The sequence below is a fragment of the Bidens hawaiensis genome, unplaced genomic scaffold (genome assembly GCF_021521415.1).
Source record: "Bidens hawaiensis isolate Kalapana, Puna unplaced genomic scaffold, B.hawaiensis_p1.1 tig00010132_1, whole genome shotgun sequence".
NCBI lineage: Eukaryota > Viridiplantae > Streptophyta > Magnoliopsida > Asterales > Asteraceae > Bidens > Bidens hawaiensis.
Window position 1 is genome coordinate 409182 of NW_027491767.1, and position 25511 is coordinate 434692.

Consider the following 25511-nt stretch of genomic DNA (forward strand, 5'->3'; position numbering starts at 1 on the left):
GTGGGCAAGGAGAAGAGAGCAGAGGAGAGTTTAAGTGTTTGTGTGTGTAGTGTTAAATAACAAGAAAATAGTATTATATATAGGGAAACCCTAGGGAACACAATCCCTTAAAAAGAGGGAAAGATCTTATCAAATCAAGCAAAAGATATCAAAAGGCAAAAGATTCCAAAAGCAAAAGATACCAAAAGATATGGCAGCCGGGGAACAGGAAAAAGGGCTGACAGGTTACAGAATTAAGCATGGGAGGAGTCAGATAAAGGTACTGGTCAAGGCATGGGAAAAGCAGATTTCAAAGGATTATGTCAGTCACTTTTTCTGCCAACCAATGGGGTTGGTGCGCATGCTGCGCCGAAAGTGACTATTCAGACAGAAGATAAGATATCACAAAAGAATACAGGCTGACCTAAACAGAAGAAAAGACTTAAGGTCTAGCGCGAGAAGACTCGAGCGCACGCGCGAGGGCGAAGGCAGACAGAGGACAATCCTTAGCGCGCCGCGGGAAGGACTAAAATCCTTAGCGCGTCGCGGGAAGAACTACCATTCTTAGCGCGCTGCGAGAAGAACTACAATTCTTAGCGCGTCGCGGGAAGAACTACCGTTCTTAGCGCGCTGCGAGAAGAATTCGTCTCGCGAAACGCAGGGACAGCCGGTCTTCACGCAGGCTTCCTTGTAAAGAGTCTGGCGCGTGGAGCTGCGCAGACATCCTTAGGCGGGAAGAACCAAAGGACAAGCAAAGAGTTAAGAGAAAAAGGGGTTCAAGGCTTAAGGGTTAAGCAGAGGGGCGGGACGGCGACAAGAGAGAAAAGAGAGGCGGGACGGCGACAAAAAAGAAGAAGAGGCGGGACGGCGACAAGAGAGAGAAAGAGAGGTGGGACGGCGACAAGAAAGAAGAAGAGGCGGGAAGGAATTATTATTAGTAAGTAATATAAAAATATATATATATAATTTATTTAATGTTAAATTTACAAAGATTAATAAACAAATTTTAAATCATAAAAAGAATCGGATTCGAAAACGGGTACCTGGGTCGGGTCGGATTGGGCAGTTGTCACAGGTGAATCAGTATATGTGATTAATTAATATGGAGCAGCGTATGATAAGGATGGAGAGGATGATAGAGTGGTTGGTTAGAGACAGGAACAGTCCCACTGATGATGTGCCACCGCCAAAGGAGTCGCGGCCGCAGGAGGAGTCGGGCTTTCATGATGTTGGTGATAATGCTAGTAATGACGGTAGTGATGATGCAGGTGATGATGATGCTAGTGGTGTTGGTGATGATGATGATAGAGGTGACGGTGATGATGATGATTTTGGTGATAGTAGTGACGAGGATCATGGTTTATGATGATGATGCCTAGTATGATAAATGCACAATTTAGCTATTATGGTTTTATCTTTTATTGTTGACGCACGTAAACGTTATCTTTTTTTGTTGTATGTGTGAATTCTAGTAATTTGGATGGATTTAGCAGTAATTTCCTTTTCAAACTATTTTGGGGTTTGATGAATGTTAATGCTTTTATTTTTATGTATTTGTTATACAACTATGTGAGTTTAGTATTTAGAAATGTTCATGGTTTCGTCTTTTTTAGGTCAAACCCAAAACCGACCCAAAGTCTTCACAATTGAAGGAACATGGCCTATGTTCGTGTTCATTCATTTAGTTAATGGAACGAAATTCCTTGCTCGTGTTCGTCATATATTAAAAGAGCAGGCATGGTCGAATGGCCCGTCAAACAGTTCTTCAAACATTCGGTTTATTTACAGCCCCAGTTAGGTTACACTTTGTTCTCCAGTAGAAGCAGGCTGCAAAATTCATTGATATGAAAGTAATTATTTAAAGGGATCATTGAATTAGTGTTCTACTGTTCTTGAATTCAAGCTAAATCATTATCAAATTCATTTAAACCATAATTATTGTCCTGTTTATTCATCTTTAGATGTTAGTTATGTCAATAATTGATCACTGGTTCATGATTTCTGATTTTACCAAATAAACCATATTTACTAACTGCAAATATTATTATTTGCAGTTGAACCAAAAAGGATATCCTGGTGCAAGAAACTCACATGCAATCACTATTGTTGGAGACAAAGCTTACGCCTTTGTTTTGGATGGTTACAAGTAAAACTTATTTTGTTACACATTCAAATACGAACGGTATACATTTTAAATGATTCGTATTTAAGCTATACGAAATGTATCCTTTTTATACGAAGCGTTTATTAATTTTACTTAAAAGTTGTTCATATGAATCGTATGTTTTTTCATATTATTCGTATTGTTTATACAAAAGCCATATGAACCGTATAACATTACATACGAAGCGTTTATTAATTTTACTTAAAAGTTGTTCATATGAATCGTATGCTTTTCATATTATTCGTATTGTTTATACAAAAGCCATATGAACCGTATAACATTACATACGAATCGTATGATATCTGAAAAAGTATTACAGCATACGCAACGTATGCTGAATGGTGTGCAAATATACCTACTTAATAGGTGTAGATTGTGTACCTTTAGAATTTGCCTTTGTGTTTAATACTTTTCTATTTCCAACCCCTTTTAAGTCTAAACTAAATTAGCTCTAAAGGTTATGTGTTATGTAATAACTAAAAAGCGTATAATGTCTTGTCATATTATTATCATGTAGACAATAAGTTTTAACTAATATACCTTTTAACTATCACGTTGTAATTAGCTTGCTAGAGATTAACAAAAAAGGGAAAAAAACTTTGATTGGTGTGTGCAAGGACGGATTCCACTTAATTATATTTAACGCATTTTTTGGCTTGGAGCGAGGTGTTGTTTCAGATGTTAGCATGTTTACATGACATGAAAACGTCATGAACGTCTTTCAACAACAAAATAGCCTAAGATATATGTGTTTGTGAGTGTTTTTAAAATTTAGAAGAAAATATAAAGTAAAACAAGTTACTATTACACTTAATAAAATTCTCACAAGAGAAATAAAACGGGAAAATTTCTTAAATAACCCATTTGAAGAGAGAGAAATTTTAAATGATCCATTAATAATCAATATTTTCTCAAATGGATCAACAAATATGGACTGGAGCGACGAGATTTAAAAGATTTGAATCTCGTATGTTCCGTCCAGATTTAAAGTGAATCCGTCTTTTTCGTCTTTCCAGTCCAAATTTTTAGAAAATTTTTTTGTTATTTTTCTCTAATATATTTTTCTCTCTCCTTCAACCTCTCTCTTCTTTTTTTTTCTTCATCATCATCATCATCATCTTCTTTTTATTCATCATCTCCATCGATTTCTAGATTTTGACTTGTCCGAGGAGAAAGATTTCATTAAACACGGAGCGGCTTTATCGTCATCTTCATCATTGTTACATAAATCATAGTAATAATTTTCGATCAACGACGAGAAATCTGAAACTTGACCATTTTCTATTAATGGTTTTTCATTTTATTTTCGGTGATGAATAAGAAAAGATGATGATGATGATGAAGATAGAGAAGAAAAAAAAGAGAGAGAGGTTGAAAGAAAGAGGAAAAAGTGTTAAGAGAAAAAGACAAAAAAATTCTAAAAATTTGGTCTAAAAAGACGAAATTATTAAAAATTTAGACGAGAAAGACGGGATTATTTAAAATTAGATGGGAAAGACGGGATTCACTTTAAATCTGGACGGAGCAGACGATATTCAAATCTTTTTAAATCATTTCGCTCTAGTCCATAATTGTTGGTCCATTTTAAGAATATTGATTAATAATGGGTCATTTAAATTCAGACGGCTAGGTACAACAATAGGGTCAGTAGTCTCTATATTGCATCGTTGAAGCTGCTTCTTCTCTCTTGCAAACAAGCCTACTACAATGACAAGGAAGGGCCAGTAAGTAGAAGGGTAAGATGACCGCGGAGAAAGGCATTACCGGAAGGAAAGTAGCCCAACTCAATGTCTCTCTCTTCAAATAGATCATTTAGAGAATATTCCTATATAAAACTCTAATTATCTATATATGATTACAGAAGTCTAAATAATAAAATTTACCGATCCAACATGATAATAATTGAACAAATACTAAGGCTGAGTGTAGTGGGCGTGGACTCGGGCGACAAAGGGGCGAAATTGGGCGCAAACACCCCCCCCGGGCGATATGTGGGCGAAAAGGGGCGGGGGGCGGGTGTTTTTGTCGCCGTGGAAGAAGAAATATTATTATTTTATTACATGTTGTGTGTGTATATATATGTATGTGTATATGTATATATGTTGTGTGTGTGATATATATGTATATGTATATATGTTGTGTGTGATATATATGTATGTATATATGTATATATGTTGTGGTGTATATATATGTATATATGTATATGTATATGTGTATATGTTGTGTGTGTATATATATGTATATATGTTGTGTATGTGTATATATATGTATATGTATATATGTTGTGTATGTATATATATGTATATGTATATATGAATATATGTTGTGTGTGTATGTATATGTATATGTATATGTATATGTACCAACCGAGCCACCCGAGCTATCCGTTTCAATTTTTCGACCCGAACCTAAACATGTACGCCAACCGAGCTATAGTATATGTTTTTTTATATTTTTAGTTATGTATTTTTTTGTATTTCTTTTTAATTTTAATGCATTTTTATTTAATATATTTGAAAAAATTGGTTTTTATTTAATTATTTGAAGAAACCGTTTGGATGTTCTAAGAAATATAAAAGGAGCGTTTAATTATAAAAAGAAAATAATAAATAATGATACTGTGGGCCCAACTTGTAGCCCCTACACCATTACACCCCAAAAACAAATTCGCCCATTTTGCTGACTGGGCGCCACGTGTCACAATTCGTCCCCAATTGTAGCCCCTCCACTACACATAGCCTAACACCGTAAGTTTTTCTTTTATATTATTTTATGTCATTTTATTTCCATCTCAAGTCTTATGCCTAATTATATATATATATATATAAATGAGAAGTTTGATGCCGCTAACCAAGTGCGGCACCAAACTTGTCCATACCATTTTGATTGTCTATTTTAGTATAGCGAATGTAACGAGAACCGACCTAACGTCATTTTTGTTTACGTAACAGAAAAAGACTGAATGTTTACGTAACAGAAACAGACTGAATTCGTGTAAACTCACTGCATCAACGTCCGAGACTGACAATGCTAGGGCTTTGATGCCATTTGGTTTTTTTGTTTTAGTTCCGATACCATAACGACCATAACGAAAACAGACCGTATGCCAGTTTTCCTTTTTATATTTTGTTTTTAGTTCCGGTACCGTAACGAACGAGAAAGAAACTAACCAAATTCGCGTAAAGTCAGTGCCTTTTGTTTTATTTCTAGTACCACCGTAACGAAAACCGACCAAATGCCGTTTTTGTTCCGGTATCGTAAGAAGCCGACTGAATTCACGTCGACTTATCATCTCAACGCTCGAGAATGACAACGCTTGAGTTTTATGTTGTGCCGGGTAAATTCCTAGTTAGTTTATATTTGTGTTATAATTTTCACTATAGTTTTAACGACACGTAATCTTATAATTGTAATTTACGTGATGCCTTCTCATAGTTTAATAGTATATAATCACTTGATGAATTTAAATTTCCATAATGCAACGTTAGATATATGGCTTGTGGATAAAACTTCAAGAGAATACATGCAGTTTTTAACTTTGTATCACTAACATCAGGGGCGGATTTCATTATAATTCATGCTACGCTTAACTTTTTTAACGAAGTATATTTTTTAATGCAAATCTTTTTTCTTAATTTGGTATTGGTTACATATGAACAAAATTTTTAAGCCAACACTACCCTTTTAACTTTTTATCTAAGCCAACACTACTTAAAACGACACGGAATATATGTTAACACAAGACTACAATTTTTACACTAAATTCCATGTTCTATTTATTTTATTGACACTCCAGATGAATGTTTTTGGATCTATTATTAAATAAAATATGATATTTATTTGTCACTATATACACCCAATAATTTAATTTTGAAATGGGATGTTGCTCGACCGAAAAGTAATCAACATGCTCTCCAGTCTCCACCTTTATCTTTAAAAATTTATATTGTTTCTTATGTCTGAATATATTAAATATCCAAAAATCGAGTTAATTAAGTGCACAATTTATGAAGATCAACTGGACAAACAGTAGAGTTGCCTAACACATGATATTCATAGATTAACAATTAACATAAAGTTAAAGGTAGGTTACACTATTACAAAGATACAAGATAGATTTATATCCATATTTGATATAAATAAAGAACCGTCCGAATTTCACAAACATTTATAGGTGATGTATATAACATAATCATATTTAATTTCATAAACAAACATGGTTAAGAATTATAATATGTGCCATAGATAAGCATATAAGTGAATGTCTTTGTGGCTTTTCTAGTTTTTTCCTGATTAAACTTCGTGTTTCTATGGTCATCTTGTGTTGAACCTCCATTAAAAGACCTGATCGATTAAAAGGTAGTCTATGAATTATTCAGCATGACTCTGAAAATTTCTCAATTAATGCTTCATTAACCATTAAGAGTTGTCTTTTAAATTTTAATTGAGCCAAATACGCTTCATGTTTGACATGTTCAGCGTTAGCCTCTTAATAGTATTATTAAAAGGCTAACAAACAACCCGTTAAGTATTATGTTATTATCTTGCTCAATATTACGTATCCCAATCGGTGCCAATATAATTCATATAGAGGTTTTTGTAAAATCAATGAGATTAATATCGAGAATAAACTCTTTCCCACTTGGAATTTAGTCTACTTTTGCAACAAACGGCTTCCGATCAAATTTATCTTTTTTGGCTGGTATATCGTCCTAATTCAGCTACCTACGATTGATGAGCTGATAAAGCGAGGCATTTGCACCTCATCGCACTTGTTTGCACGCAGGTTCTCTAAGATCCTAAAACATGCCTATAATTCTTGAAATTGTTTTCATATATATTTTAAATACCAAATATATACATAAAATTATAGCAAGCAAATAATAATACATAGGTGTATTGTATACATGTGTATGGTTTGGAGGGTAGGATGGGTTTGGGTTTTTACTTTTTATGGAATAAGTAAATTTGGAAGATGCTGACACATCAATTTGAAACGGAAAAAAATTGAGATTTCAACGAAAAAGATCGACCAAATCTTTCCTCAGACTTGACACGTCGTTCACAAGTTTGACCAATGTTTATCTATGTTCATTATCACATAAATCAATAAATTTGTAGCAAACTTATTTTATATTTATCAATCTAAAAACCTAAAAAAATCAAACAAAATGCATATGTACAAGCTACCAACTATAAACGAATTCCTACTGCATGCATATTTGAATTCAAAACATAACTTAAATGTACTAGACTTTTAATTTTGTTATAAGTGTACGTTGCGGGTCGATTGAGCATGCCGGCTACGATGTCACGTTTGTTTAGATTTTTTATATACGCCTGCACATATGAAACTCAAGTGACACCGTAATCTTTATCAATAAGCCTTATTAGCTGTTGGCATTAAGGGGTTAAAGGTAGAAAATCAATGAAAACTTAATTCGAACCTAAAGACTTTTGTTAGAGGAACTCGAATACTTATCATTATCAATGTATCGATTTTAAGTATACAATCCGGCATGGCCGGCACAAGCATAGGGTTTGCCGGACAACCGGCCGAGCCGTAATTTTGAGGGCTAATTTTATATGTTTACATATTTATAAAACAGGTATGGATCTTCATGTTATTATATATCGAGCAAAATTCTTATTTTTATCCATAAAAGCTATCGGGTCCATACTATACTTTTGTTATGTATATTATTATTATAACATTAATGTCGTTTAAAATTACCTTATATATTTCGTTACTCACTAAGGCTTACCCGTCTTTTTATTTCGGCTCCGTCGAAATATTTAAATTTTAGAATACGGCTCTACAATCCGTTCGGATGCTGATTAAGAAGTTAAAAAATAGGAAATCAAGTTTGATTTGAATTCCGTTTCTTTGAAATTATAAACATCCCTACTTATACTCAAAACACTACTGATTTAAGCTACGACTCCACTAAAAATGTCTCAATCAACTTTAATTTGCTACAAAAACATATATTTAGAGTCCAATTAAGTTGCTGTAAACACCCCTGAGGTCGGTCCCATTAATAATTCATAATGGCCCATATAGGTTATCTATCTATATTCTATAATTCTATATGTGTGTAACATAGAGTTCACGGCCTCACGGTCACGGGTACTCAACATAAAGTAGATGGGCCTACATTTATTTGATCATTAGTATATTTATGAGCTGGCTAGAGGAAAAACTCAAAAAAGCCACCTTCTTTCAATTAATTATTAATTCATTTATATATTCACATCTTTTTTATCTATCTATGCTATATTATAATATAACATCCATAGCATCTAACAATTTGAATAACATGTAATACTAATTGTAAAACACTTAATGTATTTGGTTAAGAGATTAAGAAATCATGGATGTCTATAGCTTAGGTTGATTGTAGTATATGCTTTAACCTTAAGTTTGAAATATTGAAGTACAATGTTTTTGTGCAAATCGTTTTGTAATTGTGAAGACGATCCGAATGGTGTATATTAGAGTTGTTTTTAACTCGTTATGTTATTTGGAATTCACTTTTTTGTTATAGCAAATGATTTTGCATGAACATATGGCCATTTTTTTAATTATTGTTTAAGTTGGTGAGTGAACTATTGAATTATACAAATATGAGTCAAATTAAATAACATGAACTCATGGGCCGTTCGGAACCCACTATCTGAGTTTTTAAGAGGGCTGACAAATTTAGATTGCTCCATTCAAAATGTTTATAAATTTGACAAACTTAGAGGCTCCATTATTGATACAGGGGTTTCATTTTAATGAACCAAACACGATTTTGTGTTAACCGATTAAGTGGTAGTCTCTTATCAGAATCTTTAGGATGCTACCAACTACCAAATGACATGTTAATGAAACCATGCATCCAGATTGGGATGTTACTGCACCGAAACTATATACATATTACATATGAACATTTTATAATAAGTACAGGTATCACACCGAACCGATGTTGTACGAAACGATACCGATATATTCAGTACCCACATTTCCAAAAAAAATGGTATTCATTTTCCAATTATGGTACCAATCTCATCCCTAAATTACACACCTAACCCACCCCAAACAGCCTCTATTATCTGATCCGACTTGAGAATAACATACACTACTAAGTAGACGTGTACAAAACCGGTTTTAAACCCAAACCGAACCGGTTTGGTCAATAGCTGGTCAAAACCGGTTTAGAAGCAACATAGGCCGGCCTGGTCACGTCGGTTCGGTCTGGTTTATAAACCGGTTTTAAACAAGCTGGTTCGGTTTTAACTCCGGTTTGATAGATCTTAAGGGGAACCGGTCCTGAAACTGGCGGTTTGGGACCGGTTTGGGTGAAACGGTTTTAAATCCAAACTGGTTCGGTTCAACGGATACTCTCGTGGCAGTTCGTAAGCTTACATACCCCGATACACACTTAACAACTCTCTCTAACGGTCTCCGTGTTGTCACTGAATCCAATGTGGCCTTCAAAGACACGTCTACAAGTGTCGGGGTGTGCATGGATGCCGGGTCTCGGTTTGAGTCGGTAGAGACCAACGGGGTTGCTAATTTCCTCCAGCGTTGTATCATATCATCTGCTTCATCTAAGAATAATAGTAATATGATTAATGGGCATATATCTAAGGAGCACACTGGTTATTACGTCCAAGGAACAAGTGATCATAATATTGTCCCAAAGGCACTACATATTCTATCGGATGCATTGCAGAATTCGACGTTTGAAGAAACACTCATTGATCGGGAGCGTACTTTGATTCTTCGTCAGATGGAACAGGTTGTTACTTATGTTCATGAACGTTCGTTCATTTTTATTGTAATAAATACGTGAAAAGGGGCTTGTTTAAATTATATGTATATGTTCATTGCTCATTTGCGTTCATTTATGTTTGTTCTATTAGGTTTGTTTAAATTGATGAACAATTTTAGATGAACAAACATGAAGTCATGAACACAAAAATTTTGTTCATATGTTCATGTTCGGTTAAAGTTAAATAAACGAACACGAACATTTACTCATTCGGTTCCTTTATAGACCGATTAATTCATATTTCTTTCTAGACTTAGTTTAATAAAACCAATACCTCATTAGTTCGTTTTCATTATTATGTTACAAATATTAAAATCGTTTTCAGTAGGATCGGTTTTGCCATTCAGAAGGTGGTGGCGGCGCAGCTTGTTGTCCGCTTACTTGCCTCTTTATTGTAATTGGATTCTTATATTTGAAATTAAAAGATACCAATATATCAAAAAAAAAAGTTGAATACTTTATATATCTTTGAAATGGGTGATTACCTTATGTGTGATTTATGTAGTGAATGTTGGTTTAAGGCGCAAACATGGAACGAGCAAGTAATGTTTGATCATCTGCATGCTGTTGCATTTCAAGGCAGTCCCCTCGGTAGGCCGATTCTTGGACCTGCAGAAAACATCAAGAATTTTACAAAGAAAGATATTTAAGACTACTTTTCAACACACTATGGACCCCACAGAACCCGCAGTTAAGCATGATGATGTGGTAGATCAGGTCAACAAGTTGTTCACAAAACTACCTCTTAATCCTGTTACTACAAAACAGTTGCTGGATAAACAACCTGCAATATTCACTGGCTCTGAGGTAGGATTTTAATCATTTTATTTAATATTTTGCATTTTCCTAATTATTAATTAATTATAATAATAATAACCAGATTCGTGTACGGGATGATGATTCTCCTCTTGCTCATTTTGCTGTTGGTTTCAAAGGAGCGTCATGGACCGATCCAGATTATGTAGTTTTAATGCTCATGCAAGCTATGCTTGGATCATGGAACAAAACAAGAACACATTATACGGGGTCGGTTGCTATTGCTATTGTTATTGTTATTGTTGTTGTTGTTGTTGTTGTTGTGTGTGTGTGTATTTGACTTTGAAAACTATGACAGCAATTTGGTATGGATTGGTGAAGTTGCTGAGAGCACGATGGCCTTCAACACCAACTATAAAGACACCGGACTATTTGGCGTCTACGGTGTTGCTAAGGTGAGTTTAGGCTGATAAACTTTATATTATATCTGATTACTGATTGCTAGCTTAATGCAGCCTGATGGCTTGTGGAATAATGAAAGAGATATGCTGCAGACTATGTAAATGGGTCGACGATGATGATATTATTCGTGCTCAAAATCAGGTCCTTTTATTATTCCTTGAAAAAGCATATCATATTATCATTTGCTTGATGCAAGATGAAATAACAAAGTCCTTTATTTAATAAAAATCTTTGCAGCTTAAATTTTCACTGTTTTTTTTAACACACATGGAACCAACGCGGCTGAAGACATTGGACGAAAGGTACACCGGACACTTAATATTAACCAAACGCTACATGTGACTTGATGTAAATATACAAGGTAGAATCCTCTTTAGAAATATTGATCCTTTTATATATAACACAAACCGAACTAAATCTGGATAATGGGTAAGCGAGCAACAAGCTGCGCCGCTATCCCAAAGTATACTATGTCATTGTCTTTCTTTGCAGTTTATTACATATGGGCGTAGAATCCCACTTGTCGAGTTATTTCACAAAATTGATGCAGTTGATGTTGCTAGCTTCAAACGTGTCGCCAACAGATTTATATATGATCAGGTAATATTAATATATGCCTCACCTATTCATAGTTAGAATATTATAAGCTTACATATTTCAAGATTTGATTGCAGGATATAGCAGTGGTAGCATCCGGACCTACCAAGCGACTGACAGACTACAAACTTTTACATTCTCGCACTTACTTATTCCACGCTCACATTGTTAAAAAATGACTAGATATAGTTGAAAAGGGAGGGCGACCGACCCAGGCCAGTCTCTCGAGAGGCCTATAAAATAACTCATTGATGTAATGGATAATGGATTTTCCTAAGAGTTGAAGGAGCTAATGTCACTTCATAGTACATTTGACTAAAAAGTCAACGTGTCTTCTTTGTTTATAATAAATGGAGGCATATTATCCACAAATACCTATATCTTTATTATTTTATGTCAAGTATATATATTGTTAAAGCATCAACATATTTTATTCACCTTATGTATGTTACTCAAGTCTTGTGTGGTGAGATCGTTTAGGCTTGTCAAGCCTTAGCGAGTCTTGTGTATTTTTAACTTGGAAAATTGGATTGTAATAATCCCAACTTAATGCAGTTGGTCGATAATAATCTCAACTTTGAAAATAGCTGTCACTGATCCCAACTTTCACACTATTTGTTTTCATTGAACCTCCATTAAAAAAACTTAACGACGTTAAGTTTTTTCCAAATTTCAAATTGATTTTTTAGGGCTTTTGATCGGAATGAGAATGTGAATCGATTGATGTAAGACTTAACTTGAAATGGCGCTTCAAACATCTTGCTTTTTGTTAATTAAAAGTTTAAACACCGGAATTGAAGCATCTTTTAGTCGTTTGGACCACCATTTGGAGGTAAGTTTTATATTAATCGACTCGTATTCTCATTTCGATCAAAAGCCCTAAAATATAAATTTGAAATTTCGAAAAAACTTAACGCCGTTAAGTTTTTTTTAACAGTGGTCCAATGAAAACAAATAGGGTGAAAGTTGGGACCAGTGACAGCTATTTTCAAAGTTGGGATTATTATTGGCCAAATACATTAAGTTGAGATTATTAAAATCCAATTTTCCTTTTAACTTTAACTCTTTTAGACTTTTATGTATTATAACTACCACTCAACGTCTATGCACGGGTTGGTAGTAGCGTCCTGCGAACTCTAACAAGGTTAAATCTACGAATGGGTTGATAGTATGCAAAGGTTAACTAGTAGTTATTGCTATTTCTTACTTTCTTACTATAAATCTGAAACCTCTTCTCCTTTTCAAGGCAGTGGTAAGTTTTATCATGTTCAATCATCCATGTCTCAAACCTATCCTGTAGTTCTTCATCGCAATGTTCGTTGGGCCATGGGATAATAAAGGCTACCCTTACTAAAAGGATTACAAACACTCTTGCTTTTTTATTAGTCTTTTAAAAAAAGGTTTAATGTACTTTTTTTTAAATGCTTTATTTAGTTAAAAAAATTATTTAATTTAAATGCATATTTTAATAGTTAAATATAAACAAAATTATAAAAAAATAAAAATAAATATGTTATAAAAGTTTTTTAGATTAAACTAATTGTAGTGGCGGGTGTTAATGTGAAAGTTTGGTGTTCTAAAAGAAAGTAATGATTTTTTAGAAACGTTTGTAATCTGATGTGATGGTTTGTGGAGTTCTAACGTTGTTGATGCTTTAAGTAGAGATGTACTAAAAACCCGAACCCCGCCGGGTTTTTATATGTTCGATTTTTACTACCCGACCCTACCCTGATTCTAGTACCAAAACCCGCACCCGCAACTGAACTCAATTTGTACCCAGTAATACCCGAAAGATCGCAATTGGTTCCATACCCGAAACTGAGTCCCCCCCCCCCAAACCAGGTTTTTTCGAAATACCTAATCAATACCCGAACTTACCCGAAAAAAACCTCCAAAAAGTGCAGCCCCTTAAAAATTTCAATGTTAACCTGAAAATACCCGAAAATAAAATATTCAAATACCCGATTTTAGAATATTTTGTTCTATACCCGAGTCAAATACGATGCATAAAGTTTTAAGAGACGATAACCAACCCGGGTATGACCAATACCCGATTTTCCAATAACCGGTCATACCAAAACTGGTTCCATACCTGAAACCCCGATCTATGTCCATTGGGCCAGGGTTGTGGTTGTATTTGTTATTAAACTCCGTTTAAAAAAAAGTCAGCAAAACCCCAAACAAAACACAGTACCCACCCTAGATCATCTTCCCGCCGATCTCGCCAAACTCACACAATGCGCCGGACCCTCAAAAACACTCTGCTCTCCGGCCTTCAACCAGCTGACGTGTCCGCAGTCAAACTTGGCCACTCTTTCCAACGGTCTCCGTGTTGCCGTCGAGCCCAGTAATGTAAGCTCGGAGACAGCTACTACAGGCGTTGTCGTTTACGTTGACGCCGGGTCAAGGTTTGAGAGTGTAGAGACCAACGGGGTTGCTAATTTCCTCCACCGTTGTATCATATCATCCAATAATAATATTAATGGGCGTACATACAAAGAGCACACTGCTTATTACTCTCAAGGCAGTGATGTGCCTAAGGCGCTGCATACTCTATCGGATGCATTGCAGAATCCCACTTTTGAAGAAACTATTATTAATCATGAGCGTGATTTCATTCTTAGTCACATGGAAGAACAAAAGGTTTGTTTTTTTCAATTATTATTATTATTATCAAGTTGTATTATTTTTTTAAACAAATACCTTTTTACTATGATAACAGTATTAAAGTTGTATTTTTTTAAGCCCAAAGTTGAATGCTTTGAAGAAATTGATGAAAAGGGACAAATTGTATTATACTATAATGTAGGGGTGGGTGTTCAGAAAAACCAAATTCATAGTTCAATTTTCGGATGCGGTTTTATTTGATTGCGATTTATATGTTGTGTTTGTTTGAATATTTTGATGTTGTATGGACTTCAAACGGCTGTCCAGGACATAAACATAAAGTAAATATAGGCAAAATTGTTGAATTTGTGGTTTAAATCAGTTTGTTCGGTTTTAACTGAAACCGAACCAAATTGAATTAGGAGCAATTACGGTTCGAGTGTTACCTTTTCGTATTCGATTTTTTTTATTAGGGTGAAAAATCTCATAACCAAACGAATCAAATCAACCAAATCGATGAACACCCCTAGTATACTGAATGCCGGTTCGTTTCAGGGGAGTGAGCAAGTGATGCTAGATCATCTTCATGCTGCTGCATTCCGAGGCGGTCCCCTTGGTAGGACGATTCTTGGACCTGCAGAAAACATCAAGAAGATTACAAAGAAAGATATTCAAGACTACTTTTCAACACACTATGCTCCCCACAGAATGGTGATTACAGCCTACGGACCTGTGGTTAAGCATGATGATGTTGTAGATCAGGTCAACAAGTTGTTCACAAAACTACCTGCTAATCCTATTACTACAACACAGTTGCTGGATAAACAACCTGCAATATTCACTGGCTCTGAGGTAGCTAGGATTTTATTTTATTTCTTGCATTTCTTTTTCCTAGTTTTTAACTAATTATAATAATAACCAGATTCGTATGAGGGATGATGATACTTCTCTTGCTCATTTTGCTGTTGCTTTCAAAGGAGCATCATGGACAGATCCAGATTTTATAGTTTTAATGCTCATGCAAGCGATGAATGGATCATGGAACAAAACAGGAAAACATAATACAGGGTTCGTTGCTATTGTTATTGTTTTTGGTGTTGTTGCTGTGTGTGTGTGTGTATGGGTTGAGTTCTTTCCAGAACTCCAAAAAATTTATGAACTTTAAGAACTCTTAGAATCCAACTGATAGACACCTCCCAGGCCAACGGATCCTAGCCATTAATGGTAATTGAAAAAAAAAGATGGGTCGGTGCTATCGGGAAACGTTTGGGCCCGTTTGACCCAGGTGGGTCTGTTTACAAAGTCCCCATGATGATCAAAAACAGACCCACCTGGTTCAAATGGGCCCAATTGTTTCGCGATAGCACCGGCCCATCTTTTTTTTCAATTACCATTAATGGCTATGATCCGTTGGCCTGGGAGGTATCTATCACCAACCATTGTTTTAAACTTTTTTTTATATTAATACGTAGTTTTATCTATTTTTATACATAAGTTTGTGATTACATAAATAAATCATGAGTTTACTTTGGAAACTATGACAGTAAACTGGCAAGTTATGTTGGTGAGGTTGCTGAGAGCATGATGGCCTTCAACAACAACTACGGGAAATCAAACTCAAATGAATTTCTTAGCCAACTAAATCTGAGCTCACACTGTGAGTTCATGGCCCCTTTTTACTCTTTACCGCTTTATAACTATAGGGGAGAAAACATAAACTATTTTATACGATAATGAGGAAACAAGGTGTTAAACTTTTAGCGGGTGAATCAAGAAAACGAACACGAAGATTTGATCAACACACGATCGACTCTTTTATTAAGAAAACGACACACGAGAAAAACTTAATAATTTTGATACAATGTATGGCTTATATAGAGCCCATACATGACTAATCCTATACTAACTCAAATACACAATTTGAATCTAAAACAAATATGATTAAATAAAATAAGACTAACTTATCTTGTAATAATAAACTAATTATTATATTAATTACTCTCCAAGATTTTAGGAGCCTTCAATATGGTTTGGTGTTGGACACGTTTAACACTCCCTCTTAACACCAAACTTCTTCTAATCGTGACACACGCGAAGCACCTCGACTCGGAACAACCTGCGACTCAACTCAACAGGTCACGTCTTCCGGCTTCGACTCAAGTGTTGAATTCCAACACTCCCTCTAGGTTCATACTTGGTAATTCCAAGGTCTTTTATGGTCCCGCAACACCTGTATCTCTTTAGACTTGATTTCTGGTCTCGCCACACGCCTTCACATGAAGTTGCGTCTTGGTTCGTTACTTCTTAATCTACACAAGATCTAAGACATATTCAACTCACCTCCAAACGGCCTTATCACATGCCTTGATCATCTTCGGCGGTCTCCTACGAACCCACTGTTCGTACAAACCGAAACCATCGAGCCCGCTGTCTTCTATTTTGACAGTCCCAAAACCATAACTATGTGACCAATTTTGCCACCGGTTCTAGCTCCGTAACTCATCCCTCGCTGTTGTTAAAAACATGAACCGTTTCTGCCATGCACGTTACAATTTGGTCCCGAAACCGGACCTCGAACATCTGATGTTGTTGTCTCGTTTAGACAGCCCGAAAACGCTACCACTTGGACTGTTGGGTCATCGATTCAGCCCACTAAACTACACCGACACATAGAGATTTTATCATCCGGCACGGTGATGACACATCATCGCGACCCCGACACACGGAGATCTAACCATCCCGACACACGGTGACGGCACGTCATCACTGAAACCTTTAACTCGATGAACACCTAAACAAAGTTGACACACAACCCTATTACACTCCGTTATACTGGTGTACCGAACCATCTTGTAACTCCCTCATCCCCAGTGGTCAGCCGCTACAAACCGCCGGTTGCCAAGAACTGATCTTGGTAAAATTCTTGCGCATGTTTGCTAAACTAATTAGCGACACTTTCTATTAAAACTAGAGACGTTTGATCGGATTCTTACTATGGATAAATTAAAACCAAACAAGAACAGTATGTTTGCTCAACCAAGCGGTTCTTTTCCGGTTATTAATTCGACTCACGAATACTTCTATCGGAAACTTACGGCGATCGGAACCTGGACACACCTTTGTTCGATAAAAAACTTACCATGATGGGTTCCGTTCCAAAAAAAAATCAAACGTTGATTACCTTTGTTGTATAAACAGGAAGTAAAAGAATGGGTTGGACTCAATTTATTTGAACACTCCATATTACGGCTTGTTAACCCATGGCCAACCTCTTCACATAAGCCAATCAAGATTTACCACCATCATATTTCTTCTCTAACAGCCACGAACATATCGTCACCCAGTCGTCCCAAACGGTACTCCCGCACAACAACGATTGACCCGAAACACCTCACCGTCTTCGTCTATTGTTGTTGTTAGTCTTGCGGTTTCGAGTCGCGACATAAGCCAATTTTTCACGCTAGCCCTCCACCGACGGACACACTCGCCGGTGGAGGCTGCCCCGATCTTCAAAACGCTTCCTGAAGAGGTATGTACCCGCCTCAACATCGAGCGAGGCGGGTCAACCCACAAGATATAGACAAGAGGCTTGAAATCAAGCCATTATGAAGGCACAAAGCCAAAACCTATGCGCGTGACGCATATCACATGCTCACGCATATCACATCTGCGCGTGGCGCATCCGCGCGTGGCGCATCCGCGCGTGGCGCATATCACATGCTTGTGCATATCACATCTGCGCATGAAACATCTGCGCGTGAGAATAAAGAGAAGACCTCGCGCATCCTCAGGATAGGCGCATATCACACATGCACATAATCAACCTCGTCCTTATCCAAATCAGGATTAGGGCAACCTTGATTGTGCACGTCAGACAACCTTCCAGAAGGTATCTTTTTAAGGAATAAGAATATGCTGATGTTGACAGCTGCCAATGAAAGGTGGACAACTCAGCAAAACCCATGTGCTACCACGTGATTGCACATGGGTCAGAGAATAATCAATGAAAAAAGCACCAGGTGTCCCAAGGACACATGGCGCAAAGCAATTGGAGGAGGCCAAAAAGGCCCTAATTGGGTCTGAGCCCAATCATTGGAAACCCTAGCACTATAAATACCACATCAACTCCACAAGGAGAGGTATGCCCTATTACACAGTATTCAGCTATATTAAGCAATACATTCCAATTTCCTTACTCTCAGATTATTATCTTCTCCTACAAATTCTTATTCTCACACCGGAGGGTTACCCCAAAGAGGACCCCTCTGTCCCTTTCTGAGGGGTAAGTTTACGGTGCTGTTCATTTTGTAGGTGGAAGAATCCAGATTCCAAAGAACCATCGGTGAAATAGCATAATCACACCCGAGGAAAGTAGATCGTCTACCAGTGAGTCGATCCACGTTTCTTCATTGGCGCCATCACCTGTTACAACGGCAACAAAATCTCATCAGATCTCTAAAAAAAAAATTTTTCACCATGGTTTCTGGTGTTCGTAACAGCGATCAAGTTCTGGAGGATATTAAGCGTGAGGATGTTAATGAGGGACAACAGTTTCTGAGGGTGCCGCGTGATTCTACGCGCACCACCAGTAACCATCCCTTCATCACAACTCCTCATGGCCAGACTGAAACTCCTCCAGACGATCTCACGTTCCAAAATCTTACCGGCGCGAAACAAAAAGGACCAATGGGTCCAGAAGATGAAACCAATGACCCTAAAGAATGGCTCATAAACGAGCAACGACGTCTAATGGACAAGTACAATGAGATGGTCAAACACAAAAAGTTAGCCGACTTAACACAAAGGCTAGCGTTTGACAAGCAAACTGTTCATGGAACAAAAAGGGCGCGCGCGCCGGAAGAGGGTCACTCTGTTCACACTGAACACGCTGAGTTTAGTGATGAAGAAGTTCACAGCATGAGGAAGACGCGAGATACTCATGCAGGAGGCTCACAGCTCCGCGCGCACATGAACGTTTAACAACTCAACAGTTTCCTTGGTCTGTTTCAGCTCCTCTTTGTCGGACGCTGCTGCCGCCAAGGCCTCTTCCCTTTCCGCCCGCGCAGCATCAAGTGCTTCCTGGCTAGACGCTGCCGTCGCAAAGGCTTCATCTTTCTCGGCCTGCGCGGCCGCCAGCTCCTTCTTCAGGCGCGCAACCTCACTCTCCAATGATGATTTGTCAGTTATAGACTGGACAAGAGCTTGGTCACGCGCCTCCGCGTCCAGCTCCAAGTCGCGCACTCTACGCGCGTACTTGGCCGCGTCCGCCTCGGCCGCCTGTAGCTTCTTCCGCGCAGCCTGTAGCTCATGCCCGCGCTTCACGAAGGCGGTGTTGGCACTTGCTCTGTTCTCGCTGAGCTCTGCTTGGAGTTTCTCAGCTCTCTCTCGAGCATCAGAAAGATTCCAAGCAGACACTTTAGCCTCTTGCTTGGCTTCCGCAAGAGCATCACGTACCTTTACGTAATCATAGCGAAGCTCTTGGGAGGCAGCAAAGAAAGCCGACCCAGAAAACAGATGATCGTTGAGCAAGTCCTCGCGAGCGCGGTCCTCCTGAAACCTCCTTTCAGCTGGAGGCACAGAATGAGCCCAGAAGTCCTCACACACACCCATGGACTGAAATGAGCTGTCCTCAGTAATATTCTATCTCGGGCGGTAAATGTGATCGGCTTCCTGCAAACACAAAGTAATGATCTAAGTCATCAAAACACTAATATGGAAGTCCGCGCAGCAGAGCAAAAATGAACCTATACATGCGGGGATGAAGCAGAAAAGTCAGCGCCAGCCCCACGAGAAGACTGCGCCGCGAAATCGCGTGGCGCTGCAGGGCTGGCGCGGTCGCTGTCGGAGCCTTCAACTTGAACCTCATCCTCCTCTGAAACAGGCATTTTCTCCTGCGACCTGGAAGAACCAAAACCAGTCTCGCGAGGAGGGCTGCGCGCAGGAGGAGGTGAGGGAGGTCTCGACGCCGCCAGGTCGGCGCGTAAAACGGCTTCCTGCTCCTTAGTAATCCCGATGAGGGGAGATTCAGCGCTAGCAGGAGCAGGAGCAGAACCAACGGCGCTCACACCGGCGCCAGGAGTGCCGCCAGAAGCTTGTACGCCAGCTATGACTCCTATGAAAAAATCAACAAAAAGAAATGGTTCATTACTTGATCTAAAAGAAAAAAGTCAGAAAATAAAAGCGCAATACATACCTTGGCGCAACGCCGTTCGCGAGTTAAACATCGCCATGAAGTCCATTCTCCCCTTTTTTGAGGGTAAAACAGGGGACTTCGAAGCGACATTCGGCGCAGCCTCGGCACCTTGTTGTGCCTGAGGTTGATCCACCAAAGTCGCCGGTTCTACAAACATTTGAGTAAGCAAAGATTCATTAGTAATTCTATCAGAATCGCGCTTAGAACCATAAAGGATAAGCAAAGTATACCTGTCGAAGAGGAAACGGCAGGCGCAACGCCGCTTCCCTTTTCCGCCGCGCGAAGGGAGGAGGTAGCGGCAGCATACCTCGTGTGGACTGGAGGTCTGCCCACTTTTTTAGGCAGGGAAGACAAGGAAAACTTGGAGGTAAACTCCTGGGTTTTCTCAAGTCCCTTCGCGAGGATCCTGAACAACAGGGGCATCATCTTTTTTCTGTTTCTTACTGGCCCTTGCGCCAGTTTTCCCTTTAGCCTTACGCTTTAGTTGGGGCACCTCAGCCTCCTCCTCCTCCTCCTCCTCTTCCGCGAGCTCCAGCTCGTAGTTCTCAAGCGCGTCTACAATACACGCAACAGAGAGGTTAGCCAAATCTGGTATCATAAAGGCATAAGCATAAGTACAAAGGCTTACCAGCCGCGTCGCTGTCAAAGCGAAATCCCAGATCAACAGGGATGAACATGTCATCGAAGCGATCGGGGAAGCCAACCTCCCCAGCGCCCAGCGCGACGGAGCCACCCTCCATATGCTCATCATAGGCGGCGTGGACATACTCCTTGCTGACTGCACAAAACAAGTCAAATGATATCAGCAAAACGAATTATATTCGTGCAGAAGTAATGCAATGAGTTAACTTACACAAGCCGTCAACTTGGATAACGGGCTCAGTCGCGCTGTCGGCCCACCTCCTGCTCATACCAACCCCCACCAGCGCCTCCTCGCAAATGTTCTTGGCGGGGGATGGTTCGGCAGTCAACTTTTTAACCCAGGCGCCAGTTGGGTTCTTGAAGACACCCACATCCGCAGGCGCAGAAGAGATCGCGCGCATGGTCATGCGGATGGGGATCACACCAGCCTTAATGTAAAAAAATCTCTCAGACCAGTCATGAAGGCTCTTGAAGGAAACAGTGCAGCACTTGACCTTCTGACTGCGAGGAATGAAGGAGAACCAAGAATCTTGGATCTTTGGCTTATAAAAAAATTGAAAGCGACGAGGGGTGGGCTCCTCGCGCTGAGATTTGCACATGAACTCAAAATGAGTCATGCGCACGAGTCCAAACGGATGGACTTGGGATATATGAATCCCATAAAACCTAAGCAGCGCACCCACAAACCTTGTCATCGGGAGACGAAGGTTGCAGTGGGTGAAAAATGGCAATAAAGGGAGATATAGCCGGTGGGCGGGTCCGCCGCCGTTTGCCCGGCCGCCGGCAGCATGCAGCCATACTCAGGGAGAAAACCCTAAGAGGCGATAAGGCTGTCAAAATCGGACTGCCTCAGTTTGCAGGGGATCTCATCCCACTTCTTCACTGCCTTGGTCTTCCCTACCTCCTCCGATGAGGCCTCAGCAGCCCTCTTCCCCTTGCCGGTCTTCTTCAACATAGACATTACTAACGATTTCACACGGCGATTGCTGGGGGAGATTGTGTTGTCTGGGCTATCAGACATACAACAGAGTCAGGCACAAGTTGCTTCTGAGGAACGGAAATCTGGAAGATAGGCACTTAATCGGAATAGAAAGAAAGGAAAGCTCTGAATAAACAACAAAGAAGATGAAGGATAAAAAACTCAAAGGGCTTGCTTTTATAGGCCCAGGAGAGAGGAAAATTGGTACTGATCGGACTTCACGCGCCCCCACTCGCAGGTGTAAACCAACGCGAGCGCGACACGTGTCCCTGACACTGTGTGAGGGGACACGAAAAGAAACGATACAGGTGCTGCCAGAGTTCACGCGCCACCACTCGCGGGTAAGGACCAACGCGAGCGCGACACGTGTTCCTGACACTATGTGAGGGGACATGAAAGGCAACTGTAGCACCTCGAGCACACGAAAAGTCTGACACGTCTCCATCACTGACGCATGTCAGCAACAACCAACCACGTACAGGGACGATTTGTTTTCAACCAAAAGGATAGAATTTCGCGCAACGATGAGTAATAAGAAGAAAAGACAAATCCTACTAAAAGAACAAACTATTAAGTCTAATATCTATCTTACCTCGCTCGCGCGAGACAAGACACACATTAGACTGGGGGGGCTTGAAGAGGTATGTACCCGCCTCAACACCGAGCGAGGCGGGTCAACCCACAAGATATAGACAAGAGGCTTGAAATCAAGCCATTATGAAGGCACAAAGCCAAAACCTATGCGCGTGACGCATATCACATGCTCACGCATATCACATCTGCGCGTGGCTCATCCGCGCGTGGCGCATATCACATGCTTGTGCATATCACATCTGCGCATGAAACATCTGCGCGTGAGAATAAAGAGAAGACCTCGCGCATCCTCAGGATAGGCGCATATCACACATGCACATAATCAACCTCGTCCTTATCCAAATCAGGATTAGGGCAACCTTGATTGTGCACGTCAGACAACCTTCCAGAAGGTATCTTTTTAAGGAATAAGAATATGCTGATGTTGACAGCTGCCAATGAAAGGTGGACAACTCAGCAAAACCCATGTGCTACCACGTGATTGCACATGGGTCAGAGAATAATCAATGAAAAAAGCACCAGGTGTCCCAAGGACACATGGCGCAAAGCAATTGGAGGAGGCCAAAAAGGCCCTAATTGGGTCTGAGCCCAATTATTGGAAACCATAGCACTATAAATACCACATCAACTCCACAAGGAGAGGTATGCCCTATTACACAGTATTCAGCTATATTAAGCAATACATTCCAATTTCCTTACTCTCAGATTATTATCTTCTCCTACAAATTCTTATTCTCACACCGGAGGGTTACCCCAAAGAGGACCCCTCTGTCCCTTTCTGAGGGGTAAGTTTACGGTGCTGTTCATTTTGTAGGTGGAAGAATCCAGATTCCAAAGAACCATCGGTGAAATAGCATAATCACACCCGAGGAAAGTAGATCGTCTACCAGTGAGTCAATCCACGTTTCTTCACTTCCCGATACGAGCCCTAGGCTCTGATACTACTTTTTTTTTTTACAAACAAAAAAAAAGTTTACTGAACTTGAGGAAAAGAACCAAATAACAAACAAAAGAGAATTGGGGTTTATATAATACCCATACACAAGACTCCTACTCCTACTCCTACTCCTACTCCTACTCCTACTCCTACTCCTACTCCAACTCCAATACGTAATAGTAATTTGAAAAAACAAACTCAAATTCAAATTAAAACAAATCTTAAACCAAATCTTTAATAAATGGATAATGATAACAATTAATTTAATCGTTATCCCGATCTCCTCCAAGCCACCCCATGAGATCAAAACCGAACCGCCCTTGAACGCCAAGCAAATATTGTTTACGTTTAACACTCCCTCTCAATATTTGCTTCGTCAAGACTCCCTCTCAATCTTGACTTGTTCCACCGAGGTCTCTAATCCCCAAAAGTAATCTTAGCTCTTCAACATTAACTTTTGGACGATTTTCTTTACGTGTGTTCACCCAATTAATTTCACGGTTACACAAACCTTTACTCTTCCGTTTATTGGGTTTGATATGCACCACCGACCAACTGTCTCTAATTATTGTACTACCATAAATGGTACTCACTGTTACTTGTATATAAACTGAGTTGACCAACTCATCATTAGCACACAACAACCCAACACTTGCATACCCACTTGATTTATCATCTTTCTCATGCATCATGCGTGTATGCATGACCTACATGCGACTTCCATCTCATTGGCCACCTTTTCATGCCAAACATGAGCATGACCAACCTCTAGCTTTGTGGTGGGGTCAATGGTGCACCACTTATGAGACCATTTATCTACTGTCTTTTTCAATATGCAAACACCCTTCAATCTCTAACATTGATTCTTTCCAAGGAACATCACGACCTAATTTTTCATGCATGATGAGTTCCCTATACTCAAATTCATCGTCAACATTTGAATCTAGTGGCATCCAAGACCCGAAATTTAAATCTTGAATATCCAAATTTTTAGTATTTCCCAATCCATGGGATCCTTGCTCTAAATTCAACGTCATGGTGGTTTCAATCTTCACAACCGAAACATTAACTGCGATAGCGATATTCATTAATTTGAAAGTTCCACACATCGATCAACCAAACCGCTAGAGCTCGTGCATTCCGATGTGTTCGGACCCGTGAAGCAAGCTTCAATCTCGGGTATGTAATATATGGTAACCTTTATTGATGATTTTCCTAGGTTTTTGTGGGTGTATTTCATGAAGGAAAGTCAAAGGCCTTTAGCAAATTTAAGGAGTTTAAAGGCGAAGCCGAACGGGAGATAAAACATGATGTCGAGTGTCTTCGGTCCGATAACGGAGGAGAGTACACGTCAAGGGAGTTCAACGAGTATCTAAAGGGAGCTTGGTTCGGTAAAATTGGAGAATTTTTAGAGGCGAACGGGTTTGTTTCTACTTCGTCCGATACGAGTTTATTTGTTCGAACCGAAGAAAATAAAGTGGCGGCGGTGCTCGTTTACGTAGATGATCTTATTATTACCGGTGATCTAGTTGATGAAATTGATCAACCGAAACAAAATCTGTTTGTTAGATTTTGTATGAAGGACCTGGGTAAGTTGAAACATTTTCTCGGGTTAGAAGTTGAGTACAAGCGAACTTTAAGCGGGTGAATCAATAACACGAACACGAGATTTGATCAACACACGATCGACTCTTTTATTAAGAAAACGACACACGAGAAAAACTTAATAATTTTGATACAATGTATGGCTTATATAGAGCCCATACATGACTAATCATATA

General features: G+C 39.1%; 2 pseudogenes across 1 annotated transcript; both read left to right on the plus strand.

Annotated features, from left to right (window-relative positions):
* The first annotated feature begins 1102 nt into the window (after positions 1-1102).
* Positions 1103-12064, plus strand: LOC143534345 (putative mitochondrial-processing peptidase subunit beta, mitochondrial; annotated as a pseudogene). Its single transcript, XR_013135537.1, has 10 exons — positions 1103-1267; positions 2034-2118; positions 9542-9930; positions 10485-10770; positions 10844-10999; positions 11076-11178; positions 11225-11341; positions 11449-11483; positions 11674-11781; positions 11856-12064. The product of XR_013135537.1 is annotated as a putative mitochondrial-processing peptidase subunit beta, mitochondrial (transcript).
* Positions 12065-12128: 64 nt separating this feature from the next.
* LOC143534346 (putative mitochondrial-processing peptidase subunit beta, mitochondrial) lies at positions 12129-25378 on the plus strand (annotated as a pseudogene).
* Positions 25379-25511: the final 133 nt, after the last annotated feature.